Genomic DNA, 24,349 nt, shown 5'->3' with positions numbered 1-24,349 from the left:
GTGTGTAAAAACATAAAGAACCACTTCGCTCAAGAGCCACCATCTGGATTAAAGGGCTCTGGGAAAACAACAAAAGCCTGCCCGAGCACGCAGAGTCTCTGAAAGTGACTGGGACAAGCGTAATTGCCGTGTAAATTGGCGTTTAGATAGGTCATGTCCATATGAAAGGTGTCAAATGAGCCATGATGACTGTGAGTAATGCCTGGCTGGCGAAAGGAAATATAGATGGTTTTCTTTTTTTTTTTTTTAGAACAAAACACACACACAAGACCAGACCAGACCACAGAATAATTGATCAAACTAAAAGTAACAAGCTAAAGAAAAGCATACAAACCAGAAAGTATGAAGAAAAGATTCGGTCGTGGGTAAGCAGGGAACGTGCTCTCTGGTTAAGGTGACAGAGGCAGAATTGCCTGGGACTCGGGCAGGATGACAAAGGAGCCGCCTGGGCAACAGCCCTGACTTAAACTGGGGCACAAGTTAGCTCCCAGTTAGACAAGGGACTTTGGGGCTCGGGACCCCAGACAGGGCTGGCCCCGGGGAGCTCTGGGGGGCAGCTGTCCACAGCGGCGGTGCAGGGACGAGCTGAGCCAGTTAGCGGGAGAATGCCCTGCTTTGGGCCAAAGATACTAAGGGAGGTTGGACAGCAGAAAGGAGCAAAAAGGCAATTATCACCACTGTCAAAATTCTAAAATGGAGCCCCAGTCCTCTTCCCACCTTGAGGTAGCGGCCATAGAGTTATATATGCACAGTTATACAGAGTTACACTCCTGACATGGGTCCGGGAGGGGGACAGAGGTCAAGGAGGGGGAGACGCAGCTTGGCTCAACAATTCTGGGGTGCCAGGTCCCTAAGCAAAGTCTCCTGGGGCACTGGCTACTGTTTCCTGTTCACGTGCCCATCACCCCACTTCCCAGGAAGTTACCCCCAGTCTCTGCCACCTGAGCCCAGCGAAGCGCGAGCTGCCTCCCAGGGCTGTCACCCCATCCTAGGTGCCCTTGCCTCCACACTTAGAAGTTTTATTTTTCCCATTCTAGGCTGCAAACTCAAACGCCTAAGGGACCAGGCAGGTAGAAAACTAAGCGAAGCAGACTGAACATTGGGTGACGGGGGACAAGAAACCAGGCAGACCCTTGTCTGAATGGGGACGCAGCTACTCAGCTCCTGCTAACTGTTGCCATGAAAAGAGGGAGGCCGATGGGGTCAGCACTTCTGACTTCTGACACAGAGCCAGAAATCTGGATTTCTATTTGAAATCTTCGGACTTTTAAATGTTGGTAACCGAGTCTCATTCATCTGCGGGGTTTGGTAGGAGGAGGCAGAGAATTTGAGAGTTGAAATGTCCTTGAAGTACACTGAGGTCAAACTGCTCCTGTCACACACGAACACACTGAAGCCTGGAAAGAAAGGCTCAGTGATTTCCCAGACGTGATAAAGCAACTTGAATGGTTCAAATCCCAGGTCTCCCAACTTCTAATCTAGAAACTCTGTCTCTAGACGCCCCTGGCTGTCAGGAGGAGGCCTTTGCCATTATTTAGGCACCAGATGAGGAAGTGTTGATCAGGGGCGGTGACCCTGGGAAGGAAGAAGTTCAACTTTGCTATGATCTCGACTCCCGTTTAATGAAAAATTTCTATTTGTTTATCCAGTTATCCATCTAACATTGAGCGATGATCAGCCAATGCGCCCTGGGCTGTGCTCAACACCGGGTGTTCAGAGGCGACTAAGGCACCAGCCCTCCTTCCGAGCGGCTCACAGGCTGTGCGTGGGCTAGGCCTGCTGACGCAGCCCGGCAGCCACGCTGCCCTGGGCCTGCTCCCATGAACTCTTAGCTAAAATTCACACCCTCATTTCCTCTGAAAGCATCTCCCATTACTGGATGCCATCCTTGAGAAACCGGGAGGGGCCTGGAGAGCGTCCCCCACTCCCGGAGGACCTGGAACACTTAAGCGATCCATAGGAAGCAGGAGCAAGCATGGGACCCAACCCAGCCGCTCAGGGCCAAGCCCCTTCCTGCTCAGCAAAGGCAAGTTCTGCTTTCTGTATTACCTTGGCCCAGCTGCCACCTCATTCCAGCTAGAGTTTCTGTGTGGGTGTGTGTTGGGGAGAGAGGATGGGCTCCCAGATTGGGACTCTCCTGCCTGTTTATCAAGTGGCGGGCTCAATTCCGACAGCTGCTGGCAGCTGACCTGGGTGACCGAAGAGTGATGGCATCCTTGGGCCACAGCGTGATACAGCCTAGTTCCCTCCATGGACAAGAGATTTCCCAGCATTGGCTCTTACGGCATCTACTTCCAGGGGAGGAAGGCAGGGCAGGAGCCAACAAGGTAAGCTCGGCTGCTGCCATTCAGTCTTCTTTTCCAGGACTGCGTTTGCGCAAATATCAAGTGCATCCCTGGAGGGTAACCTGTCATGGGAAATGGTGGAACCCGTGTTTGGCCCCCAGGGGCCCCTTGGTGGACAGTTGCAGAAGGTTGGGGCCTCTGGGCCTTTTGGTTACTAGGGGATAAGGGGCTATCATCCTTCTATAAATGCACTGAGCCCAAAGGTTAGCAGGGAGCAGGTAGGCAGGCTCATGGCAAGATCCATGGAGAAGAAAGAGAAATGAAGGGTTGGAAGAGGAAAAATTTAAATTTGGTGAACACCTACTCTGTGCCAGCAGCTTGGAACATGAGAGAATTGAGTCCAGAAGGTCAAATGATGTGTCCACGGGCACACGGTTGCCCAGGCAGACTTGAACCCAGTCCCACTGGATGCTCCCCAAGCCTCACTCTCATATAGTACCATGCTGCTGGGACTGGGAATGCTGACGGGGTGGCCAAGAACACAGAGCACTGCTATAGAGAAAGGCATGGGTAGAGATCCAGGACTTGTTAAACTCTGACCCCTGGGGCTGAACACCTAATGGAAATTAGCATTCTTTTCTCTAGCCATCGAGGAACTTGGCATTCATTTCCTAGGTCCAGGAAATAGATTTCCCAGTGTCAGGGAAACCTCTTTTCCCTTCCTCCCCTCACAGGATGAAGTGTCTTAGGTCAGATGTGCCCACCAGGAAACAGAGATGGTTCCAGGACCAACCCTCCGCATTGAGGGACTGCTCCTAACGCCCCCATCAACGCGGACTGTGGGAGTGGAGTGGGGATCAGAGGCACACCCAGGGGGTCGTTCTCCAGGGGTTAGAATTTTACCCTTTTGTCCTCTGACCATGGGAAGCCCAGGAGTACAGAGGATACCAAAGCAAAATCCACTCCATTTTTTACTGAGTCCTTACTATGTGCCGGGCACTACCGCCGAGGCCTAGGATACACCAGTGAACAAAGAGACGAAGAACCTTGCCCTCATGGGGTGTATATTCCAGCAGAATCACAGTAAAACCGTCCTTTTTTGTGGGAGGCGGTGGTGCGTGATGGAAAAGACATGAGTCTCGGTGTCAGACAGGCCTGGGTCAAAGAATCAGCCCAACCTTAACCAGCCAGAAGACCTCTGGGAGAGATACTTAACTCACTGGGTGTTAGCTTTCTTACCTGTAAAATTGGGACAACGGCATGTTGTAGTAGTGCTGTAAGGATTAAAAATAGCGTCTATGCAAAAAAAAAGGGGGGTGGCGCTTGGCTGGCTCAGTCAGTAGAGCATTTGGCTCTTAATCCTGGGGTCGTGAGATCAAGCCCCACGTTGAGTGTAGAGATTACTTAAAAATAAAATCTTTTTTTTTTTTTTTAAATAGGCGCCACACCCAGCATGGAGCCCAATGAGGAGCTTGAACTCACGACCCTGAGATCAAGACCGAGCTGAAATCAAGAGTTGGACACTTAACCAACCGAGCCACCCAGGTGCCCCCAAAATAAAACCTTAAAAAAATAATGTATATGCAAAGCCTGGCATCTAGCAGGGTTCACGAATGCTGATCTTATTTTTCTAGGCCTCCTAGCTGAACCCACAGATTCTGGGAGAACTACCCACATGCCCTCTGTTTAGAGGCTGAAACCAGGGCATCATCTCTACAATGTCCTGGACACAGTTTGATATGGTGAAGAGCGTATCTGAGTTTGAATCCGCTATAGAAGGTCAAGGAATCTCCCCTCTAGAAACATCTGCTCCTTCCTATAGCCCCTGCTGAAGGGAGAGGCCTGGGTGGCCATGTCTGATTCGTCCCCACTTCCCTCTAGCAGGCCACAGATAATTGGCACAGGGGTGGACACGGGCCCTAAGCTGGAATCGGCATCTCCTGGCATCTCTTTGGCCTGAGAGACTCAGTTCATCTACTTGGAGAGCGAAACAGGAAGGTCATATGGATTCGGAGGCTGAACCCGCTGCCTGGTTAACCGCAATGGGTGCTCTGCCTGTGGACAAGGAGCGGAGGAGAAGGGAGTGCACGCAGCCCCAGAGAGGAGTCCCCACCAGGGGCTACGCCTTCCCCTACTGAGCTCTGTGATATTTCTCTGTAAACATCTGATAAAGCCCCCCCCACTCTTCTTTTGCTTTGTAGCCAGATGATCTGGAAGACGAATCCTGTACCTGTCTCAGAAGGTGCTTGTTGTGACACAATGTGAAAGCAGCTGGCATTCAGCTGACATTCAATAAATGCTGTCGAATCTCTCCATGTTCTTGTCAACCAGTCACTCACTCACTCGGCAATGGAGAGAGGAAATCTATATATGTTCTAGGCTAGGGTTGGACCTCAGCCTTATGCTATATGAATACCTTTATTAATCTCTAAACTCAAGACTTGATTAAATATTATAAATATTTAATCAAATATTTAATGCAAATATTACATGTGATAATCCTAGTATTTAGCACATAATGAATGAATGGTAGGTCACATGATCACTTCTACTGCTGTCACTATTGTTTAAGACACAACACGTGTCGTGCTGGGTCTTGATCTAGGCGAGGAGGGAGGACCCAGGAAGAGCAGCATCTGGAGCGGGCAGTGAGAGAACAGAGAAGGATATGCTGCGTAGTGGGGTCAAGGGGTTGGGCAGCAGAGAGAAGGAATGGAAACTAGCCGTGGGGGCGCCAGGGTGGCTCAGGCGGTTAAGCGTCCCACTCTTGATTTGGGCTCAGGTCATGATCTCAGGGTGGTGAAATCGAGCCCTGCGTCAGGTTCTGCTCTCAGTGCAGAGTCCACTTGGGATTCTTTCTCTCTCCATCTCCCTCTGCCTCTCCCCCTGCACTCTCTCTCTCTCTAAATGAATAAATAAAATCTTTTAAAAAAAACGCTCAGTGGGGAATGAGACGAGGCCCTGGAATACCTAGCACTTGCATGTCCCTAGCATTTAAGCATGTATGCGAGGCTTTCTCCTACCGTATTTCGTTTGTCCATCACAACACTCCACAGGGCAGATCAGGAAAGGTGATGATATATACATGTTATAGATGGGAAGACTGAAGTTCAATAAAGATCTGTGTCATATGTACCAACCATCACAACACTCCACAGGGCAGATCAGGAAAGGTGATGATATATACATGTTATAGATGGGAAGACTGAAGTTCAGTAAAGATCTGTGTCATATGTACCAACCAAATCTACATCCACTCTTTTATCCCGTGATACCACACTGCCTCCGGGAAGTAAGGTACAGGGGCTGAAATGGGAAGTGAGAATTACAGGAGAAACTGGAGGGTTTCTCTGGGAAGTTTATGTTTTCATTCCAAGGTTTCATTCAGATCCTTTCTGGGCATCCCAGCAATGGAATGGCTCTGCCCCAACAGGCTCAGAGGCTCCAGGTTGTAAGCAGGGGATTACAAAGTCAGACAACACGGGGGTGCCAGCCTAAGGACTGGGTATTCCAGGCTAGATGGACGCCCAGCTTCCGCATCACGCCCTGGCCCAGGAGAGGGCTTCCTCTGGCAAAGGACAAGGGCACAGCCTTCACCATCCGGCCAGAGGTTCATTGGTAACACGGGGCTGCCCTGCAATGGTCTCCAAGGTCCTTCTCAGCTCAATTACGTATGGAATCTAGGCCTTATGTTTCTGAGGTCAGGGGTTATCTTTCCCTGCTCTCCATGGACACAAATTCAAGTTCTCTGGAACACTGTGCCATTCAGGGCTTGCTGTGGGACCCCAGGCTCAGGACACTTGTCCTTGAGCCGAAAGGGGGTGATTCTTAGCCACTCTGCGTCCTGGACATGACTTCTCCCCAAATCCTAACGTAGTGCCTGGCATACAGTTTATGCCCACTTCATGTGTGTTGAAGGAACAAATGAATAAACGAACAAATGAATGACAGATTGCCTCTGGCAATCACATCACCCTGTGCTGTCTGCCACATGACAGCGGCCTCAACCTGCTGACTCTTGGCCCCCAAATCAGAGCTCTGCAGCCAACCCAGCAGGTCGAGGAAGAAGTGGAGACCCCAGAGGGCTTCCCCTGCACACTTCCTCTGACCTTTCAGAGGTGCCGCACCCTGTGCAAAGTGCAGGGCCAGGGATGCCCAGGCAGGAGGAAGGTTCTGCCCACCCCTCTCCAGGACTTCTGCTCTCCCCTCAATCACCTTGCTTCTCCCAGCTCCAGGCCCACTATCTGGGAGGAGCCGCGGAAAGTTCCAAGAGAGGAAACCCAGCTCCATTAGGAGCTCCACAACGATGAGGGTGGGGCCACAGTGCTTCTCCTCTGCATTTTCTTCAGCGCTCGAGACTTTGATTGTTAAGAAAAGCAGCAACAATAACAATCATGGCACATCACTTTTATGGTTTCTGGCATTTTCCAAAGTGCTTCTAACCCATGACCTCACCACGCTACTACACGTCATCCTTGGAGGGGCTGGGGTGGTCCTCCCTGTGACTCGGGTAGAGAGATCAGGTAGTGAGGAGGCTGGGCATTGAGCTGGGTCACATGTGCGGCACTGATGGGGTCAGGGGCCCAGCCACAGACTTGGAGTGGGGAGTGGGGTCTAGTTCCGGCTTGGCCTCAAATTATCACACTCGCCTGGTGTCCTTGGGCGAGTAAGTCACCAGGTTTCAGTTTTCTCCCTTGCCAAAGAGGGCAATGGCACCATTTTCCCAACTCTGTCCGTCTCCAATGCTCTGGCTCCGTAACAGGAACAACTCCCCCACCCGCCCCAGCCAAAGCCTGGTAACTGACCTCCTCTGCACCAAGGTCAGGAAGCCCCTGGAAGTGTGGATGCCAGCTGTGTCTGTCCTAGCATGCTAACAGATGTCATCTGAGTGTCCCGCAAAGAAGGCTGTGGTACAGACGGCAGGGAGGAAGCATCAAAAAATCATCCTAATGGTCCACAAGCACCAGCAGAGCTCTCAGGCAGCAGGCTGCTGCTGAGGCCAGATGCCATCCTGCCCGCGACCCGGGTGCCGGCTCGGACAAAGGCTGGAGCCATTCCAGTGGGGGGAGCAGACAGCCTCCCTCACCTGCCACAGCATCTGACTCTCCATGACGCTCAGTGTCCTCTGCCCTTTCTGGATGCGGCAGCCCCGCTCTTCCTCCTAACCCACCACCTCCCCTCCCCCCAACCTCTCCTCCATCAAATCTCTCCTCTCTCCTCATTGAGATCCTGTTTGGCGATTACCGCCTCCGAGAATAATTCCAGATGAGCCCTGCGAAATCCGGGTCTCTACATTCCCACTAGTACCCTTCAGACCCAAGCATCCCCAGGTCATTGTCCCTGTGCCAGATGAGGCTTCAAGTGTGTGATCGATCCTGCTATAGTCGGCCACCAGATGGGGGAGGGGGGAATAAAGTGGATATTCCTGATTTCCTCCTTTCTGACTTCCGTCCATCCTCAGCTCCCAAGATATGAGGCAGGGCATTCAGGGCAGAGGAATAGTGGGTGGACAGCACTCTCCTCTCTCCCCACGGGCAGCTGACCTGGCCGGTTACCAGAAAGGCTAATGTTGGAATCTCAGCCAGAGTCTGGACAAGGGTTTGGTCGATGTGTCTACCTCCAAGGCCAAAAGTCTGGATTGAGAGGGAGGGCAGGCTGGCCCAGCAGCTGGCCAAATTTCTCCAAACCCAACACATGGTTCGGGTGAAAACCTCATCTCTCTATCCTGCAGCACGGAGTGCAGTCACTGATGTCCAATATCTGCTAATATTAGTAAGAGGCTGAACCATATGAAATTGCCTTCTGTAGGTCTGTTAGCATCTTAGCAATTTCATATGGTTCACGGTTTAGCCTAATAACTCTGGGGATGTCATGTTCCCTAGGAGAGAGTAAACCCCCTGAAGGCCTGGACCTCTGTATCTCTAGCCAATCTTTCTTAGTTTCCCGCTTAGGACACAGCAGAATTATGGCTTTGGAGGGTATTGAGTAGATACTTCTTAACTGAACATCCAGGCAGGTGAGGTGGGGAATCTTAGGACCTGTCCTACACCCAAACTTCAAGAGTGGCTGTCCAGAGGACAGATTCCTTTAGGTCTCCTTACCTCTGGTCATCCTGGATAGAAGGATGGAACTTGGCTACAGGTTGTCGTGGTACATGGTGCTAGGCTCTAAGATGGAAAGAGTTTGGTTTGGGCATTGAGAATTTCACTCCTTTTAGAAAAGGAGGCTTGAATCAGAAATGCCTTTGTCCAAGCCTGGTTTCATTTTACAGTGGGGGAGACAAAAGCCCAGAGACATCACCGCCTTAGCCAAGGTCACACAGCGGGAAAGGGGCCAGATCACCAGTTTTCTGACTCCCAGTCCCATGCTCTTCTGGCAGGCCTGGCAGCACCCAAGAACAAACTCTGCCCTGTCTGCCCCCTTCCAACTTCCTGGCTCGTGCTCTTACAGGCTCCCTAGCAAGACAGAAGGGGAATTGACTAAAGGATCAATAGCCCTCTCCTGCATGAAAAGAGCCCTGAGTCATGCCAGGGTTTCCAGGGAGGGGAGAGAGAGAGAGAGGGAGAGCGGCAGTCCTGGAAACCTGATCTCTCTCCAGGGCTGGGACCAGGCTGGAAAGGCGGGGGTGGACAGCTCGGTGATGATCTGGGTCACTGACAGTGCAGCCGGTACACAGTCGCTGCCAAGGGCGGGGTAAGGGAGGTGGGGGGGGGGGGGCGGCGGCATGGGCCCAGAAGGTCTTGCTTACCCCAAGCATGAAGTCCTAGGGCAGGCACAGCCAGGTTCTCTCAGAATCACCCAATTATAGAATTCAGAAGGGCTATGAAAGGCTGGTTAGAAACAGCCTTGGGGCTGTCGGTGGATTCCTCCTCTCACACCCTGGGACCCCTCTCCAAAAGGCAGGTGGATGATTCTGGAAGCCTGCAGTTCCTAGGCTTCCTCAGCTGGCCCACAGCATGGTGAGGAGATGCCTGCTCCCACCTGTTGCCCCTGGCCCACCCATTTTGCCCCAGCTGCTCCCACCTGGAAGTTTGGAAAGCTTGGAGCTGACAACAGTGAGGGAGAGAAGGAAGATTCCGCCCCCCCCAGCCCCCAGGGGAAACCATGCTGTCAAGAAGGCCCCTCCCTGTGTTGTGTGCGGCTGGGGGAACTGAGAAAGGATACTTCTGTGGGTCAGGAGTCTGGGAGTTGAGGGAGAGGAGTCCAGGAATCTAGGGGTCCTTTCTGGTATTGACTTCTCTCCCCAGCTTAGTATTAGAAAAACTCCAAAACTGAAACGCTGAAAAAAATAGTACAATGAACAACTCCAGACCCTTCACCGAGACTCACCGATCGTTAACATTTTGTATGCAAAGTACGTGCCCCCCCACATACTATTTTTGTTGAACCATTTGATACCCACTTACAACCCGTGGCCCCTAAATACTTTTGCATACTATCTAAGAACGACAATATTCTCCTCCATAACCATTATCAACACCAGTATGACATCTTCCACAATTAATAATGACATATCAACTCATATTTGTATTAAATTTTGTCCCATTGTCCTGGAATGTCTCTTATGGTCTTTTTTGTTTGTTTGTTTTTGACCCAAGATCCATTTAAGGTTTATTCATGGCCTTTGGCTATAATGTTTCTTCAGCTTCTTTACATCTCGCCTGGCTTCTGCCTCTCTGTCCTTCTCCCTTAGCGCGCAATTTCAGGGCTTCTGCTAATGACATTCACTTTTTTCAAGTCTCAGTCAGTTGTCATGCGGACTGGCTCCCATTCTAGATTTGTCTCGCGTCCCCTCGTGATTAGATTCCAGATGAGCATTTTTGAGAAGCATACAGGTGACATGGTTGCACGTCCCAGCGCCCCAGGAGGAGCTCAGGCTGGGTGGGCTCACCCCCGTGGACGTTTGGTTACTTGGTGAGGGCGCTCAGTGCTGAATCTCCCCATTGTACAGACAGGTTTTTCATTTTGCAAGGAGTCAGTAATCCATGAGGTGATAGGCGTTGAGATCAGCCTTTCACCCAATGGTTTGAACGTTCATTCGTAAGCCTGGCGCGAACCGGCTGTAACAGGAGGGGCTGCAACCTGGTACACGTCACGTACTGTCACTGCCTCCACCTTTCATTGGCTGGCATCTCTGTGCTAAGAGTTTTCCCTCCCTGTTCCACTTTAACTGTCAGAATGGACTCATGGCATCTTTTATTCCGTGTCTCACAGTCTATTACTGTTATTCTTTTCAATGCTCAGTGTGTCCTGAAATTGTGCTCTGGGAGTTTCCTGAAGCCCACTCGTGTGTCCTTTGGCCAGGCGCACGTTCTAGCTTTCTAGCATCCCATGATTCCCAGTCCCACACTTAGAACCCGCCGTCTCTCCGGGGAGCACTGCTTCCTGGGAGGGGGAAGTGGTACTTAGAAAGAAACATCTGGGCGCGAGATGTGTTCATCGCTACTGGGTAGCACTGCTTCTAGACTCTTCCAGGGAACAGACCTAGGAGATAAAGGATCACAGGGTTCTGTATTTCTGTCTCTCTTCTTCCACAGTGAAACCCTGATTCCCAGAGCTACCAGTAAGGTTACTCATCGGATGTATCCTACAATAAACAAAAAACCGTTCCCAATTAATGACACCAACAACCATGACTAATAACACAATGAGAAAGTAAAGTTCAAGATTTTTTTTTGTAGTTCTTTTTATCCTGAGAATATACATTCCACTAAGAGTCAAGGCATTAACTCAAAAAATTACTTGAATTAATTCTTTGTGGAGTAATCAAACTGATATTAAGTTAGGTTCATTGTTTCTGTTGTGGTCGGCTTTGGGCTTTACTGTTTTCTTTCTTTTGGATCTAATTGAACTTGTGAGTATGTAAAATATTTACCTGGTGCAAAACCCAAAACTGTCTAAGAAAGTATAATCAGGGACACCTGGGTGGCTCAGTCAGTTAAGCATCTGCCTTCGGCTCAGGTCATGATCCCAGCTTTCTGGGATCCAGCCCCATATCGGGCTCCCTGCTCAGCGGGGAGCCTGCTTCTCCCACTTGTACTCTTTCTCTGTTTCTCTATCAAATAAATAAATAAAATCTTTTTTTAAAAAAAGTATAATCAGTAAAGTTTCATTCCCATCTCTGTCTCCTCTACCTTGTTCCCACCCACCCTATGGGTAACCATTTAAATTAATTCCTGGTTTATCCTTTGTGTGTGTGAGTGTGCGTGTGCGTTTGCAAAAAACGATTCTTATTTCTCCTGCTTTCTCAACCTAAAGGTGACATACTATATGTACTCTTGCTTCTTGAATTTTCCATGTAACATATCCTAGAAATCACATCCTATCAGTTCACGGGGCTTCTACTTTTTTTGGCTGCATAGTATTCCATCATGTGGACGCACCGTTGTTCATTCAGCCAGTCTGTTAGAGATGAGCATTGGGTAGTTTCCAGTGATTTCCTTTCCTGCTACAAATATGCCTTAAAGAATCACCTTGTGCATATGTCTTCTTGTATCTGTGAATGTGCACTTTCTGGATAAATTCCTAGAAGCAGGACTGCTGGGTAACTGCATATGCTGTTCTGTTAGCTATTGCTAGCTTGCCCTCTGTAGGAGTTGTACTGGTTTGCACTTCGAGCACTGATTTTGCAACTTAGGTGGATTCTGCTAGAGGTGTTCTGAGCTGAGAGTTTCCCCGAGCCCATATCTGAGAGTCCCTGACCTCCCCCCCAGTAAACACACAACCTCACACTGCCCCTGCCCTAGTGATCTGGCAGGAAGTCAAGAGCGAAGGGGTCTCACTGATTCCATTCCAGCTCATCATCCTGAATTGTCCCAGAGCTTTCTGTACTTAACTTGGGAAATCAGAGCACAGAGAAGTGATGGGGCTGAAGACTTCAGCCTGAGACGAATTAAGAGTGGAGAAGGCAGTAGGGAGGAGGGATCCTTGGCCCTTGATGCCTAAATTGTCACCTCCCTTTTCTCTCCTTTGGCCTCTCCACTATCCCACCCGCCACCCACTCCCCAACACAAATTGGCTCGGAAGGCTCGAGCCCTTGGCTCTGGTCCTAACTGGATCTTGCCTGGTTTCCCTACTGAGCCCACACTCCTGTGGGCTGAACACAGAGGGCTGGCTTAAGGTGGAGGCAGAATTCAAAAGTCCCTGTCATTTCTCTTTTTAACGTGTGCAGAGGAAGTAAGTCAGTGGAGCAAGTCTGGCTCATACAAGGGAGAAAGGAGAGAGGAGACAGAGATGTTGGGAGAGGAAGCACAGAACATTCCACACAAGCCTTGGAGACTCCAGCCCCGGGGGCTGCTTTCTTTCTAGAACTGCTCTACTGAAGGGGGAAAGGGGAGAGGATGGCATCCCAGTTTGACCAAATACCAATGCGCCATGAGGGGAATCAACTGCACGTCTGAGGCGCAGGGACGGGGACTGGGAAGGGAGTAGTCTGGGGGTAGGCTGGGGGGAAGACATCAAAGGGGTGGAAGAATTCCTCCAGGGAAAGCAGTGAGGCCCCAGGGTAGGGCATTCCTCTTCAAGGTCAAACCAAACACCTGGGTCAACCTAAGCCAAATAGGATTCTTGAGGTCCTGGGCAGCCAGAAGGATCCCCTTCCTTTCCTCCCTCTAAAGCATCATGGATCTGGAAGGGCCTAAAAGGGCAGGGCTTATCCATGTCTTTGGGTGCTGGGGCCAAGACCAAGAACATAGACAAAAAAGAGAAAAGGGTCCATGAGTACTGAGAGAAGCCACATTCTTGAAATACAGGCAGTTGCCTGTGGAATGCTGAATAGCTGACAGGTGGCAGCTGAGTCTGGGCTGGGCCGAGTAGCCCCAGGGCCCCTCTTCCTCTGAAGACCCTCCAGCCAACGCTGGGGAAGAGTGGGACTCCCCAGTATCATTGCTCAGGGCCCCCCACCCCCTCCTTCATACCGCCTTACTTCTTCCAGCAGCCCACCTTGGGCAAACCAGCTGCTCTCCTTCTGCCCCTAACTGGCCTTCCCATTTTGACTTTGTGCTGACACCAAGGACCAGAGCAGTCGGACAAATCTGACTCAGCCACTCCCTCCCACCATCACAGTGGGTGCAGGCTTTCCATTGTGCGGAGGGGAACCGAAGCCCACAGGGCAAGCGAGGCATCAGCCCGGATGAGGGTGATTCTCGGGCTCTCCCAAAATGTCACTTCCTCCTTTCAACAGACGTTGACCAAGCACCTTATAACGTGCTAGGTACTGCGAGTCCTGGGGCTAAGACCGTGCCTCCAGCCTCGAATCCAGACTTGCCCTTGAATCCAGCCAGGGACACGGAGGTGGCAGCGGGACGGGGAGGGGCTGGAGGCTGTGTGCAGGCCGGGAGGCAGCAAACCTGGGCAGGGCAGCTCGAGCGCCTCCCGCACGGAGTACTCACGGGGAGGCAGAGCCCGGAGGGGGGAGGGGGCGGGGGGCGGGGCCGAGCTGCCGGAGAGGCCGCGACGGGGCGGGGCGCCGGCCGCAAGGAGCCCAGGGGCCGCGGGTTTGCTGCAGCCCGGGCGGGAACCGACAGGAGGTGCCCCCGCCGCGCCCGCCCCGCGACTCCCGGCCTCGGTCGGGTGGGGGGGATGGGGGAGCCGGCTCCTCGGCGCGCGCTAGAGAGGGACCTGCTCCTCCGGGAGAAGCCCTCTCCGAACCCACCCGAATCTACCCCTAGTTAGAGCACTGAGAATAGCCAGGCCAACCGCTGGGATGGTGGGATTCTGGGCCCCCACGGTGGCAGGGCGCGCGGGGGGAGGAGTGTTTTCGGGGTTGTACCTCAGCAAGATGGTGGCAGGCAGGATGGGGCTCCCCAGCAGGAGCAAAGAAATGGATTCCCCTCCCCCTTTCCTACAGAACAAGGGCATGGATTCTGTCTTGGGTCCCCTGCCCGCTGGGGAAGGCCTCCTTCCATTCTCCACCAGAAGACAAGGAGGGAGAAGCTGCCTGGCCTCGGGGTGCAGTCAGATCAATCATCCAACGCCTCGAAATGAAAATTGGTTCCTGTTGCTTCCTGGGCCCCACTTAAGCTCTCCTCCAAGAGTCCTTTGCCCCCTTCTTTTCAGTTGCTAAGCTCCAACCTTTACCACCCTTCCAACCAAACCAGCTAGGGCAGAAGGCAGGTGCTTCCTCCTCCTCTTCCCCCCCCCCGCCCCGCCCCGGCCAACTGAGCCCGCTGATCGGTCCGCTTCAGGCCCAGGACCCACCTCCCACAGCCCGCTCCCCATGCCACCACCCCTAAGCCATCGGAGCCACCACCTCTTCCTGCCCTCCTCCTCCTCCACCTTCGCCCAGCCAGCCCGTCCTGACCCTCTAGGCCCCTCTCCACGGCCTGTCCCAGCCTAGGACGACCCTGGTCTCTTCCCTTCCTTCCACGGAAAGAGGGCCGACGCTGAGGGGGCTGGAAGGGGCCTCGGAATAGGAAGGGCAAGAAGGGGCAGCCCTGGGGAGGAGCTCCAAGAAGGAGGGGAGGCCCTGCAGCCTCCCTGCCAGACACCCCACCCAGAGGAGGAGATGGCGCTGGAGCCCGGGATTCACTTCCCCTCCCCCGCCGCGTCAGTTGCGTGCCCGCGATTTCTCCATCTGACATCCCCCCTACCAGGCCAGCCGGCGCCGACACCGCGTCTGCAAGTTGTTGTAAGTCCGGCAGGAATGCCCGGGGGAGGTGCCTCTGGCCAGCAGAGTGCCCACTCGCTCCCAGGATGCGCAGGCCACTCCCGCGTGCCCCCCCCCCCCCGCAGCTGGAGAGGAGCGGTGGGTCCTTGGGAGACATGTGGGGGGGTGCGTGAGGCGGGCCTCGCCTTGGGGAGGGTGCCAGCCGGCCTCCTCCACCCCAAGAGCCAGCCAAGTATGCGAGGGAGCGAGCGTGTGCAGGAGAGCGGGAGGCACCATCCCAGCCTCATTTCCAGCTCTTCTGCAAGACTGCTGCAGCGGCCCAGGACGCTCGGGGACCCTCCCCAGGATGCCTGTGACCAACCCCCAGCCGCCCCACGCTCACCAGCCCCACAGGCACCAGCCTCGGAACGGCAAAGTTTCCAACTTCACCCCCTGCTCTTTCCTCCCCTTTGGGACCAGAGATGCGTGGGGCGGTGCCCTCAGAGACACTCATACAGTTGGTTCTTGACGCGGCACACACTCAACAACAGCGGGCGAGGGAACTCCCAGCTTTTTCCACAGCTAATTATAGACGGGAAAGTCTGAGGATATTTTGCAAGCGACAGAGAAACTGCTGAGGTTTCTCTACAAAGCTAAAGAAATTTAATTTGTGCACTCCCCTTCCCCACCCCTCAACTTCTCCTACCTCCGCCCACCCCCCGGTGAGCCCCTCTCCCCGTCCCTCCTTGCAGCCCCTCCCTCCTGCTGAAAATTTCTTACTCGGTTCTTTTCTTTTTTTTTTTTTTTTCCATCTCTCTTTGGGGCTTTGGAGAAAGGGAACAGACGCGGAAAATATTTTTGCAACAGTTTTCCATTCTGCGTCTCATTCCCAAGCCAAGGGGGAGGGGGAGGGCAGGAACGGATGGGGGGGGGGGAATAAATGCTTTTTCCAAAAGCTCAGTTTGGGTGTGAAAAAGACAGTCCCTTCATTTCCCTATCCCCATGGCCCAGTAATAACAAAAACTAGGAAAAGAGGGAAAAAATCACTTGTTTGATTATACGGTTTCTCAGAACGGCATCTAGGAAATACAGTGTTTGACAAATCTGTGCGTGCACACACAGAGAGACACACAGGCACACACACAGATACACACACTCCAAACCCAGTCGCAAGAAACATGCTAGGCAGAGGAAATTCAGGGAGTTTTAGAAGCCATTGAAAGCGAAGAAGGAAACAAAGTTTCAAATCGCGAGTCAATTCATTCCCTGCAAGCCTACCTCTCTTTCTAGCAAAGATCCAGGCTTCTCCAAGCGGGACTCTCCCTCCGGGTTTCCATGGACGTGGTAGGGTGGGGGTGACCACCCACCGGTCTCCCCAGGGTGGCCACCACGCTAGAGATGCTGGCTTTGCTCTCTCGCCTTTCCAGCCACGACCAGGGAGTGGGCTGGGTCTCCTCCCCGGGCCCTCCCAAAGGGAAGGACCTCTCAGGTTCCAAGAAGATGGGTGCAGCGGAGCTGGACGGGTGTCTCTGGCCTTGCTCTCCTCGGAGGGATGGTTCCCCAGGAAGTTCGTGCTCCCCCCCTCAAGCCCCAGCTTTGGAAGGTCTCAACAGCAGAGCTTTCTTAAGAAAATGCTTGTCATGGCAACAGCTCCAGCCAACTCGGGCCAGACTCTTGCTCACCAGCTCTCCCGGAGCAGTGAGGGAGGAGAAGGGGGAGGAGCGAGAGCTGGAACGGAGGTGGGGCTTGGCTGGAGGCCAGACCATGACTCTACTGTTAAGGTGGCCCGATTTCGAGCTGCAGCTGCTTCCTGGTTTGTCTTAAGGCGGAATGGAGAAATGGAGGGGAGGAATCCTCTCTTCTCTCTGGTTTCCTCCCCGCCCTTGCTGTCACTTGTGGGAAGGAAGGTAAGGTGGGGGGTGGAGGTGGGGAGTGGATGTGGGTGGCGGTATTCAACCGTTGCTGGGTGGAGGGAAAAAGGAAGCCTCAGCTGGAGGTTGGCTTCCTGCAGCTCCTAAGGGCCTCTCAACCTCTTGATCACTCAGACCCAGGACCCATAAAACCAAGGTGTCTTCGGCCCCTGGGGCCACAGGCCCCCACCCTCCTGCCCCTGTCTGAATAGGGGACTCCCTGGAGGAGAAGGAATTGCTTCAGGAATCTTAGCACACACCTCCTCACCCAGACTTCACACACACAACCCTGGGTCCTATTTTGCTCCAACTTGCCTCTGCACTTACCAGGGGCCTATCCACGGTGCATGCTAATAGCTGCTTTCTTATGAGCCCTACTATGTGTGGGCCAAAGCAGGAGAGCTTTGTGTATATGCGGTCATTTCCAATGCTCATGGCAATCTCGGAAGGTACTTATTATTATCCTCATTTCAGAGGTGAGGAAATTGAGGATCAGTGGCTGGCCCAAGCTTATACACCTGGTTAATGACAGAGTCAGGAGGCAAAGCCAAGTCAGACCGACTCTAGAGTCCATGGATCTTCCTGTGCTTGTGTCCTACTCTGACACACATTTCCATTTTCATTTGCCCACACTCAGGCATCCGTGCACACTTATGCCCAGCCTATAAATTGTTAATCACACCTCCACAGCCACACCCCCACCAGCATTGTGCAAGAGTGCCACCCATAGCTTTTGCCTGGATTTTGATTGTGGCTTTCAAGTACAAACATGCACCATCCCCTGATTCACACAACAAATCTACACTGACTGATACATTCCCACACCTACCTCAGCACACCGCTCATTCATATTCATATGCTTCTGGAAGGCACGTTCAGTTACACTTCACAGGTTAAGGTTGTCAACCGTGCAGTGAAGAAGGTGATCTACCAGAACTCCGGGGCTTTGGGAAGAGGACTCTTAGATCCTTCCAGCCTAACCCAGCCCTTCACACCATACCTGTCCTGCTTTGCATCCTGTCCTCCCTAACCCCAGGACGGAGAACCGGAGAACCGCAGGCACATGGAGAAACAGACTTGTGAATTAGACTCCTGGGTCTACTTTCCTTCTGCCCCTCAGCATCCTCTCCAATTTCCTAACATTTGGGTCCTTTTTTCCTCTCTTTATTTTCCTATCCTACTGTTTCTCAGTAACTCATCCTCCTCCTATTTCTGACCTTGGGGAAAGTTAAACAGGTAAAAGGGGAGGACATTTTTTTAGATTTGTTATGCTGGGCTCAGAACTCAGAGCTCCCCAAAGTGGTGCTGGAGACTGCCTGCTGCCATCTATCTTGGCAACCAGGTCCAAAATAAGCCTCCTCTGCCTGCCCTGTGCCTCCTCTCTCCTGCCCAGCTGGTGGAAGGTTGCAGGGACGTGGGGGAACTTCAGGGTCACCTTCGACGGAAACCATCCATGAACTTCTTTTCCAAGTTTCACCCTCCTTGGCACTTAGAGGACACCAAGGGTGAGATTTGTTCCCATTCACTCCCTGCCCCCCTCCCAACTTCTTTGGTCTCTCCCACCCCACTCCCCAGGGCATTTCAGTGGAAGAACTGCTGGCCAGGATAGAGACCATAGCTTGTTAGAGTTTGCACAGTCCTACCAAAATGTCAGCTTCAGGAGCCCAGGTAGGTTGTTGGGGAAGACATGGAAATGGAAGGAAAGGAGTCTGCTGAACAGAGCTGCAGATTTAATGGCTTGTCAGGCTCCCCACTGGATTGCAATAACTTGACATTTTCGAGCCCAACGAGTGTCAGTTGCATCTTTATCATGAGAAAGCCGGTCTCCAGAATGGTACTTTAAATGTATCAAAGTATATTTTAAGCTTGTCTGTCGTGGCTGTGCGTGGAAGCATCGCCTAACTGTTCAGTAAACTTGTCTTGGGGGAGGAACAATTTAGGCCAGATGTGTGGTCCCATTAAAGGAGAAGTCTACTTTGGCTGCCTGGCATGTGGGGGCTGAGACATGATGCCATTTCCTAGCTGGTTGGTATTTGAAAGGCAAGATCCTCTCTTCAAAATCCCTGGGTTCTGGGGAGACAGGCTCTGTGGGGAGGTGTGACAAAGAGGCTCTGATGTGTGTCCCAACTCCGGCTGGCTGGTCCTCCCTTCTGTCAGAGCCCAGGGCTCCCCCCTGCCCAGGTGGGGGTTGTGGGATGAGAGAAGAGGAACCCTCCACCCCATTCCAGTCCCCAGCCCTCGTGGAGGCAGGAGAGAAGGATGTGAGACATGGGTCAAGGTGACTTTAGGGGCCTTTAGCCTGATCTCTATAGCTGAGCCAGCCACCGAAACCTGTGTTTTCTGGAAACCCAGAAACCTCTGTGCCTTGTTTCTTCCAGCAGCAGCCTTGAAGTCAGGTCTAGAATGGATAAAAATAAATCGACCCACAAAAATAACCACTAAATGTAAGACGGTGGAGTTGTGCCCCTTCCACGGAGCATGTCAAGAGGGAGGGTGCTGCCTTGACCACCGAAAGTTCCCGATTGGGCAGTTGTGTATGGCTGACTGCCCAAGCCTCTGAGGAGCCCCCTTTTCTTCTTATCCCCACCACGAGGCCAGTCTTGGCAGGGTGGCCATCACTGAGGACCCTGTCCCCACCCCTCCTCTCATTTGAAGAAAGTGCAGTCAGCCTTGGTTCTCCCTTAGGTTTTTAACAGAAGATGTTCCTCCAACCTCTTGGGAGCTCCCTCTTGAGTTCCCCAGATCCCACTTGCTGATTCTCCTCACCTCCTTTGAATGCAAACTGCATCTGTTCCTCCCGGGAGAATCTACAGTTTTGCCTGTCTAGAACCTTCCTCCCCACGTCCACACCCGCTTCTTTAAGACAGTCTTTCTCCTCACTGTTAACATGGGAACCCTCCTTTTATTAGAGGTCCCACCCCTACTTGGCCCAAACGGAGCCAATTAGATCCTTTCCTGGGATTTTTGAACTTAGGACCACAGAGAGAACAAGGTTTGCTTCCACCCAACAGTGGACGCTATGAGGAGTGAGGCTCTGGAATTGTCGGCGGCCATGTTTCCTGCACACAGAAGAAGGCTGCCCGTGGGAAAGAGTAAAGCTTTCATGGGGAGAGAGGCTGAGAGGAGAGGTGAAGAGTGAGTTCTGGGAACATTTGAGTCAACTGTACCTCATATCCTACTGTGCCCTTGCTGTTCCTACAAATGAGTTGGTTACATGACTCATTGTGCATGCATAATCTACACTAAATTGGGTTTTTTTGGCCCCTTGTATGAGGTAATATAGACAGTAATATAGAAGCCCTTCGAGCTGGTACCTACCATTGGATACGCTCATTTCAGTGAATTTTATTCATTCATTTTATCATTACTGGATACCTACTTTTCGACTTAGGATGCATTTCTTGAACGACTACTGCTTCAACATCCATTGGGCCCAGACGAGATGTAAAGAGATAATAAAGCTTATAGTTTTGTGGAGGAAAAAATAGATTCTTAGCATAAGTAACCACAATAGAAGGTGTTATAGTTATTCTTTGAAACGTATTTATTGAGTGCTTACTATATGCTAGGTAATGCACGTTAAAAGGTGAAGTATGAAAATACAGTAGTCCCCCCCCCTTTTTTTAAAGATTTTATTTATTTGAGAGAGAGAGAGCAGGAGCAGGGGGAGGCTTAGAGGGAGAGGGAGAAGGAGAAGCAGACGTCCCACTGAACAGGGAGCCTGATCTGGGGCTCAGTCCCAGGACCTTGGGATCATGACCTGAGCCGCAGACGCTTAACCAACTAAGCCACCCAGGTGCCCCACAGTAGTCCCCTCTCCACCCGGTTTTCTGCAGTTCCCTAGAGGACACCTGAAAACTTGGATAGTACTGAATCCTATATATGTTATGTTTTTTCCTATATGTGCCTACCTACCTACCTATGATCAAGTTTAATTGGTCAATTAGGCACAGGAAGAGGTTAATACCAATAACTCCCATACTTCCATGGACACTCCAGCAGACAGCTACTTCCTACAGGAATGTTAGAAGGCTCTACAAAGGAAATGGTATTTGGAGATATCTGAAAAACCTTGAAGAGTAAGGTTTAATCTGTTTTGGAGGGGTGGGTGGGGTGGAGCCATGAGGGTAATGGCATGAGCAAAGGTACAGAGGTAAGAAGGTTGGAGTGAAGGCTGGGGGGCTGGACTACCGAGGGTGCTGAGTGGCCCCTCCAGGTCTGTGTTGAGCAAGCTGGCTGTGTTGAGCAGCGGTGTGGAAGATAGATGGGAAACCTAGGTGGCAGGCAGGGATGATCTGTGCCCTGTGTTATATGTAACACGGTCTAGAAGCCTCCCATCTAGTTGTGGAGACACGTGAACTAGATAACTACAGGGGTGCCTGGGTGGTGCCGTCGGTTGAGTGTCCGACTCTTGGTTTTGACTTGGGTCGTGATCTTGGGTTCTTGGGATGGAGCGCTGCCCCCTGCTTAGGCTTCTTGCTCCGTCTCCCTCTGCCCCTCCTCCTTGCACAGGTGCTCTCTCTCTCTCAAATACAAAACAAAAATAAATCTTTAAAAAAAATGGAGAGATAACAAAACAGTGTGTGGTCATGTCTCAAACTTGGATCTAGATGAAAAATCCAAAGACAGCCCAGTGAAGGGGAAGCTGAAGATGGGCTGGAGCCTTTGGGGGATGGCTTCTTCCAGCTGGTGGGGCTCCAGCTGGACTTTGAATTTCTTCCCAGTGTCTCTCTTCCCGCTCCCCTGCAGGGGAGTCTGGTGATGGCTGAAGGCAAGCTAGTTATCCAAGCAACATCTGCCCCCATACCTCCAGTCCCTGTCATACATCACCCCGGGCAAGGGGAGGAAACTGCATCAAGGAAGACAGAGCTGGGGAAGCTGATGTAGCCGCAGGTTGGCCCCAAAGGCTCAGGGACAAATGTGCCCCCAGAGGGACTGGGGTAAGAGCGACAGGCAGAGACATCAAGACAGAAGTCCATAAAATTGGCCTGGGCCAAGATGACAGGAGATAAAAGGAGGCTGCAACTAGATAACACAGCCAAGGTTCAGCCCCCAAGATGATAGATAATATGATCAAACAGCTCGCTCAGAGTCTGTGGCGAGGGTTGTTCCAGAAACCAGACATAGGGAGCATTCTGCTCCTGGAAGACCACAGTGACTCCAGCAGGGAGGGTTCAAGGGCGATAAGGATGGGCGGCTCTGGCTGTATTTGTGTGAGCAAGAAGCAAGTCTCAGCAGCTGTCTCAGCAGCCTGCAAGGCCATCTTTCCCCAGCAGGAACCTTGCTGGGTCCTCCACAGGAGGCCTGGCTTCCGGCTCAGCCCTTGCTGAGTGTGGGTGGTCATCTACACCCGACAGGCAGCAATTTCATTTTTCCCACTTCCTGCAGTTCCTGCAGAGAGGACTGCACGGGACAGCCTTTACTAAGGTCATTACGAAGCGCTGCGTCTTCATCAGCACGCGTGTGATGCAGAATTAAAGCAGGGCACGCTTTCTCTGCTGGCTTGCAGGAGCTGGTCTCAGAGGATGGCCAATCTCTGTCCCCACAGAGGTCTTTGTGGCTCAACTTTGGTTTGTTGGGGTTTTGGTGTGTTGCCGGTTTCAGGCTCTGATGCTGGCAATCACGAGGTTTCGCGGGGGTGCTGAGAACTCTATTGTACCCGGCGATGTCGGGCAGAGCAGTGTTGGGGGGAAGGCACTGGCGCTGGGCAGCGGGAGTATGTTCGCAGGGGGAAAGCCTGTCGGACCGTGTGCTCCTGGGCCGAAGGGACTGTCTCCCTCATTTCAGCATCCCCTGTGATTTGGCACCTCTGGGACTTCGGGGGGCATCCTGCGAAATGAAGGAGCACAGAATCTGATATGGGAAAGCTAGAACCGGTGGAGGTGACAGCCAGGAGGGGGGGTGGGGTTTGGATCCAGGGCCTTTAATGATATGCAGAATCAATTTGATTTACTTGGGAGCTGATTTTACTGTTCCAAGTGTATTCTGGTTCCGTTGTTTTGGAGGCTGTAAGTGGTTTGGTTTGAATTTCACTTTGAACTCATTAACGAGGTTTGCCTTTTTTTTTTTTTTTTAACTCAAGTTTGGTTCCTGATTTGTTTTTCTAACAAAATATTTGTCTTTCATTTGTTTCAGTGTAGAGCAAATTAGCGTACAGCAACTTTAAAAATAGTTTTTGGTTAATGGCTGTGCTCAGCAGAGCTGAGGGAGTGAGTGTGGAAAGAAGGGAACAAGTGATGGCTTTTGAATTTAATTTTTAATCCTAATTAGAGTGTCAGCAATGCCTTAAGTGCTCATTCAGTTTCAAATGCAGATCAAAGAAAAGCCAACTGCCAGGATCCTTCCTGGCCCCTGTGCCAGGCAGGGAGAGTTCATGGTCTGCCCCATCTCCTAGGTCCTCTGCTCCAGAGCCTTCACTGACTCGTCCATGTTTGCAGAGAACTTCGCAGTTTACACAGTGCCTTTTCTTCATGGCATATTTAATTTGACCCTTGCAATAGTCCTATGTGGTAGGGTGTGAGGTATTATTCCCATGCTGCAGATGGGGAAACTGAGGCTCAGACAGGTTGACCAAACTGCTTGGGATCACCACACGATTCATTTGGCAGGCAGGAATAGAACAGAGGTCCTCTGGCGGCTGGCCCAGGGCTCTCGTCCCCTACTTTGAACTGACAAGCTCTCTCCGCCTCCCCCTGCACAGCTCGGGTTTCACAGGCTTCAGGATCCATAGACTGGGGGAGTGTTGGGGAGACCTGGGGAGAGCAGCCCTGCTGGGAGGGACTGCAGGGAAGGGGAGGCAGCCCTGGAATCTGCCTCCATTCCAAGAATTGGATTCTAGCCCATCTGGTTCATTCTCAAGCTGAGACTGGATCCCAGATTCCAGAAATTCCCCTTCCCTCACCTTCTCACCTGGGGAGGACCATGGGAGGTGGGCCCTTAGAGAAACCTAGAGTGGGATTGGCTTTGCAGCAGCGGCTCAGGTGTCTGGCCCCTTCAGTCTTTCCCATGATTTCAGTAGCTCCTTAGCCCCCATTTCCATGACTCCTTGAACCAAAGTTTCCCACTGGGGCCGGGGCAAACACTTGGGTTGGGCACTTACCTTTGAGTCACTCATTCAACTACTATTTATCAAGCCCTACTACATGCCAGACAAGGGGCAGGCCACCTTGCTCGCCTTATGTCCTTTCACTCTGGCAGTCCTAGGAAACAGGTGTCATTACGCTGGTTTCCGGGGAAATAACGATCAGATCAGTGAGGGCTGATGACCAGTAAGTCACAAAGCTGGGGCCAGCTGTCGTCATTCTGACTCTGCCCCACCCCTCTGTGCTACTTGAAAAGAATGAACAGACGTAGAGAGGGGGCAGTATCCAGGCCCAACCCAAAGGCAGGGGCAGGGAGAAGATGTTGTAAATGCCTGGCTAGTCTGTGTGTCCATCTCAGTTTACGAGCTTCCAGAAGGCAGGAACTGAGCATGGCAGAAACGCCTGTGCCCCCTGCAAAGGCTCTTAGCAGAGGAAGAAGGAGGAGGGAAGGGGAGAACTACTTTCTGTATTTAACCTGGGATGTAG

The 24,349-nt window shown here is 52.0% G+C and overlaps 1 protein-coding gene across 7 annotated transcripts in view; it reads right to left on the bottom strand.

The window, feature by feature from the left end:
• ATP2B4 (ATPase plasma membrane Ca2+ transporting 4) overlaps window positions 1–22,522 on the bottom strand; it is a 101,067-nt gene extending 78,545 nt beyond the window's left edge. For 6 of the 7 annotated variants that reach the window (XM_044377752.3, XM_044377753.3, XM_044377756.3 and 3 more), the window contains exon 1: window positions 16,150–22,522. The gene's annotated coding sequence lies outside the window, so the exon portion shown is untranslated. Of the gene's footprint in view, window positions 1–14,875; window positions 15,503–16,149 lie in introns of those variants that run through there. The other variant, XM_026480599.4, reaches the window with a different exon arrangement.
• Between the last annotated feature and the right edge of the window lie 1,827 nt (window positions 22,523–24,349).

The sequence above is a fragment of the Ursus arctos genome, unplaced genomic scaffold (assembly GCF_023065955.2).
Source record: "Ursus arctos isolate Adak ecotype North America unplaced genomic scaffold, UrsArc2.0 scaffold_2, whole genome shotgun sequence".
In the NCBI taxonomy this organism is placed as follows: Eukaryota; Metazoa; Chordata; class Mammalia; order Carnivora; family Ursidae; genus Ursus; species Ursus arctos.
Note: the sequence above shows the minus strand (reverse complement) of the source record. Positions and strands in the feature narration are given on the sequence as shown.